This window comes from Amphimedon queenslandica, unplaced genomic scaffold (assembly GCF_000090795.2).
Source record: "Amphimedon queenslandica unplaced genomic scaffold, v1.1 AMPQUscaffold_12650, whole genome shotgun sequence".
NCBI classification, from domain to species: Eukaryota; Metazoa; Porifera; class Demospongiae; order Haplosclerida; family Niphatidae; genus Amphimedon; species Amphimedon queenslandica.
The window spans coordinates 9,982-14,782 of record NW_003547114.1 but is presented as its reverse complement, the minus strand read 5'-3'; the positions used below and the strand labels follow the sequence as shown (position 1 = coordinate 14,782).

The window sequence follows — 4,801 nt, the reverse complement described above, 5'->3', positions numbered from 1 at the left end:
AACATAAAGCCTTCACTAGTGTAACTGTGTAAGCCTTCATGGTGCATTGCTCAGTATTTGGGAATAATCATAGTCTTTTGCAGGTTCATGCAGTGGTGTAGGATATCTTCTCACACCAGTTTGCAAATACTCTCTTGTTTCTTTACTTTTTACCATTTTAATCCTACTGTTTTTCCATTTTTAATGTTTTTTATTTACTTGTTTCCATTCTTTTTTCTTAAATTAATAAATTACATTCTGTTTTGATTCTGTGGTTAGGTTAATCATATTCATGCTAATCACGTGCGCATAAATTAAAATGGCGTCAAACCACAAACCCACGCGGTGTCTGCAGCTGGATTTTGACTTCCATTTTGTTCTCTCCTTGCTTCTTTTTGAATCCACCTTTGTGGTCCTTGACCCAAGCACGAAGGAATGATGTAAAAGCCAACTGGAGCGGTTCTCTGGTTTAAAAGATTAGAGGGGCCATAGAAGAAGATGAAAGAAAGAAGAAAAAGTCTGAAGAATTTTGCAGAAATTTGAATTTGGGCCTATTCTTCAAAAAAGCTCTCGCTACATTACAGTCCACTTTAAAGGTACCAGGAGAATCGCTCAGTAAAGGAGGGCTCATCTAAGCCATTTATAAGGCTGTACAACGTAAGATAAAAGAGTTATAAGTGTTTGAAAATCATAAAAACGGTCGCCATCTTGAAAAACCAACCTCAATCCTACATATAGGCTACCGCCTATATAATAATAATAACAATAATTTAATTTGTGGAAGGATAGCGGATATGTAACAACTGAGCAGCGTCTGTGTGATCAGGTTAGATTGATTAAGAGCAAAAGGTGGCTAAGTGTGGTGGAGTTAGATGCTATTAGGCAAAGAGTTTTAGGATGTGTTGGGGATCTAGAAGTCAGTCAGCTTGACTTTGGGGATCAGGGAGCTTGTGAAGAGAGTTTGGTTCATGATGCAGGTGTAGTTGAGGGAAGATTAGGGAGCATGTTTATGGTGCAGTTGATAGTGGTTTAGATCCTGTTCCGAGTGCAGTGCGTGAGGAGGTGATGAAATTGAAGAGAATTTGGCATGAAGTTATGAGTAAGGATAAAGTGGAGCGTTATGATTTTCGAAGAGTGAATAGATATCGACTAATAAAAGAAACTAGGAAAGTAAATGAGTTAGTGAAGTATATTAAGACATCAGATAATACTGAGACAAATTGTTTAATTAGAGCCATATGCGTTAATGTTGCTAAACGGCTAGGTCTATGTGAGTTATTAGAAGATAACAGAGCTATAAGGGGAAGAAAGCCATGATGGCATAGGAGGTTAGAAAAGGATATCAAGGTCATAAGAAGTAATATAAGTGTGATGGAGAGTAAGAGAGCTGGCAGATTAAAGAAGATGAGTAAGTATAAGCTGTTAGAGATGAAATATAACATTAAGAGGAAGGGGTTTCAAGTCATTCTGGAAGAGCTGAAGCAGCGATTAGTGGCTAAGAGTGGGAAGGTGAGGAGGTATGAGCAGCGAATCAAGCAGTATACTCAAAATTGTCTTTTTAATTCTAATCAAAAGAGGTTTTACCAGCAGCTAGATGGGGGGATTGAAAAGGAAGGGTTTGGGCCTGATGCAAAGCAAAGTGTGTCATTTTGGAAGAGGATTTGGGGAACGGCAAAGGATTTTAATCAGAATGCTACATGGTTAAGAGAGATTGAGGAAGGTGGGACATCAGTGACGCAGGATAATCTAAGTATTGGTATAGGTAGAGTTATGAAGAAGATGCCTAGTTGGAAAACTCCAGGACCTGATGGTGTACAGGGATTTTGGATCAAGAATGTTACGGCACTGCATAAGAGTATAGCTAGTCAGTTTGATAAATGTGCAAAAACAAACCCAATTTATGCACTATTAATACTAAATATGGCGTCATGTCTTCAAAGATATACAAAATGTGTTATTACTTTTGTAACGCGCAGTGAATTTTCAACTAACAAAATAAAAAAATAATATTATATCTTTGCTATAGCCTTGGAAAAAAAAGTCTCGCAAAGCTCAAAAACTAAAACAATCATAATTGTACACTAATTCTTACAAATCAAAATTACATGAATCTATTAGAATATTGCCACAAGAGGTTATACAGTACAAATTTTTACAGTGGGTGCTTCAAACTACAGTAGAGGCCCCCTACATTTACATGTATGTCTGTCAGTACATGTATATAGCAATTAACTTATGCAACAAAATAACTTATGTGGTGAATGCATAAAACATGCATTGTTTCACAAGTATGCACTTCCAGTCAGAAATTGATTACACAATACAGATCTGATTTTTAAATTTGGTACTCACAGATAGAGAAAAAAATTCCTTTCCAGCAATATCCCGTTTATGACAATGCACAATAAAATTTGGAAGTTATGGATGCTGTTTGGACGATTGCTCCGGAATATAAGTACAGAGAAAAGCCATTTTAAGTTATTTTCAATGTTTCCGTGTCATGCCCGTTCATGTAGTACATGAAACCACGCCTACCAGGAAAAACCACACCCAAATCAATTAATAAACGGGGAATGAAGAAAGAAGCACTTTTGACTTGCTATCACAGCATTTGAACTATCATTTCTTGTATAATGGACATCGTAAGAGTTGTCTCAAGCCCTGCCATTCATGGTGGCTTCAAATACTAGAAAGTTTTTTCATTACCTAGTTACAGAGTTATTATTACGTCCTCTAGTGCTAAAAGTTCTAATTATGGACTGTTTTGAACACGGATCATCCCCATACTTCATTCAAATCCAACCATCGCTTTTCCTTGAGTTTACAGGTAATATATATATTATTTTTATTTAGAAGTATAATTAAGTTCTTTACATGTAACGTTAAAATAGTTTATTGTCTTTGCACTTGTGGATGAATCCTATGAAAAATTTGTTGTTATTGTTATGTTTAATGATGTTTCTTTCTCTTACTGTTGTAGCAGGGCCTCCTCTTCCTCTTTGGCCTCTTCCTTGGCCACCTCCCTCTCTTCCTTGGCCACCTCCCCCGCTTCCTTGGCCACCTCCCCCGCTTCCTTGGCCAGCTGCCCCTCTTTTTTGTCCATCTCCTCCTTCTTGGCCACCTCCTCTTCCTGCTCCTCTCCCGCCACCTGGTCAATGCTTCCATTTACCCCTATGATGTCTCCTTTTCTTCTAACAACAAAAAGAGATTAAGGTAAGTTATACTAATAATAAGAACACAATACACATTAACATGTTTTAAATACCATTAGCTACTACTAACACATGAAGGAATAGTACTGTATGTTCATGTAGTATCATTATTCTTGAAAGTAATATGAAATTAACAAGTTAACTAAAGACAAAGTTACTCACTAAGGGATAGCATTTTACAGGCAAGAATAATTACATTGTTAATAATAATAAATGTACCTCAGACTGATGCTCAATCTCACACCCAGCATTCCTTAAAATTGCAGTGCTGTTCTTTTTGCACGTCCAGCATAAGTTCGTCATTGGCTTGATGCTGTAAATGTGGGGAATATACTTTCTCCATATTCTTTTAAAGGAACTTTCACAGAGAGTATGTTCCCTACCAGCATCAGCATACTGCCGGTAAACCATGCGTCGGGACACACTGGACAGCAATAGCTTGGCCTTCCCATAATCCCTCACTCAAGGTATCCTCCCAGGTAGTAAAATGGCGTAGTCTTCAGCATAGTTCTCCAAAAATGCTACCACATCTTTAATGCCTTCCACAGAAACAGCATGACAAGAAATGCGACCAGTGTTCCCATGAACCCTTCATTAAAAATTTTAATTACTCTTCTTTGGATTATTCTTATTATTTTTACCTAGGTTTTATTCCAATTTGAAGGAAATGCCTCCTCAAGTTCTTGTAAGTACAATTTCTGATACTGTATACGAACAAGAAGAGCTTCTTACATATCTATTTTTAAAAGATAAGAAATAACTTATTGTTATAGATATTTTTTGTTCAATACTTTCTTTCCCCTGTATTCATACTCAGTCCTATTCCTCTGAACTGTTTCACAAGATGTTGAAGACTTTTCTCACTCTCTTAATAATAATAACAATAAAAATAAAAATAATAATAATAATTAATAATAATAATGATAATAATAATGATAATAATAATAATATTCCTTCTCACTCTCATAATAATAATAACAATAACAATAATAATAATGATAATAATAATAAAAATAATGGAACACCAACTATGCTCAGGTATTAGGGTGGATCTAACTATCTCAACTTTGAGAGCCACAATCTTATGTCTTAGGGGCACACGTACCAAATGGAGATCAATGAATATGGCTGACAGTTTCCCCCTTAACATTATTATGCACTAAAATGAACAAATTACTATTACTTTAATTATTTCTCCAACACTATTTCTAGTCCTAAACTACTTTTGTCCTACTTGGTGTATTTTGGTTAATTTATAATAATAATAATAATAATAATAATAATAATATTAAAAATAATAATGATGATAATGATGATAATGATAATAACAATAATATTCCTTTCTCACTCTCAATAATAATAACAACAATATATATATACAATAATAATAATAATAATAATAATATTCCTTTCTCACTCTCATAAAAATAACAATAACAATAATAATAATAATAATAATAATAATATTAATAATAAAATAATAATTAATAAATAAAAATAATAATAATTCCTTTCTAACTCTCATAAATATAATAACAATAATAATAATAATAATAATAATAATAATAAAAACAAATAATAATAATGATGATGATAATAATAATAATAAT

General features: G+C 34.0%; 2 long non-coding RNA genes across 23 annotated transcripts in view; one reads left to right on the top strand and one right to left on the bottom strand.

Annotated features, from left to right (window-relative positions):
- Positions 1-2,707: 2,707 nt before the first annotated feature.
- On the top strand, positions 2,708-4,036 carry LOC109587218 (uncharacterized). Of its 2 annotated transcripts, none has more exons than XR_002187477.1 (3): positions 2,708-2,806; positions 2,960-3,192; positions 3,837-4,036. It is a non-coding gene; the product is annotated as an uncharacterized LOC109587218 (long non-coding RNA). The 2 variants fall into 2 exon arrangements; XR_002187476.1 differs by lacking the exon at positions 3,837-4,036 and adding an exon at positions 3,251-3,321.
- LOC109587215 (uncharacterized) overlaps positions 2,800-4,801 on the bottom strand; it is an 8,383-nt gene continuing 6,381 nt past the window's right edge. For all 21 annotated transcript variants that reach the window (XR_002187461.1, XR_002187458.1, XR_002187448.1 and 18 more), the window contains 4 exons: positions 3,833-4,058; positions 3,411-3,780; positions 2,952-3,170; positions 2,800-2,899 (listed from right to left, as the gene is read on the bottom strand). This is a non-coding gene — a long non-coding RNA (uncharacterized LOC109587215). The remainder of the gene's footprint in view (positions 2,900-2,951; positions 3,171-3,410; positions 3,781-3,832; positions 4,059-4,801) is intronic.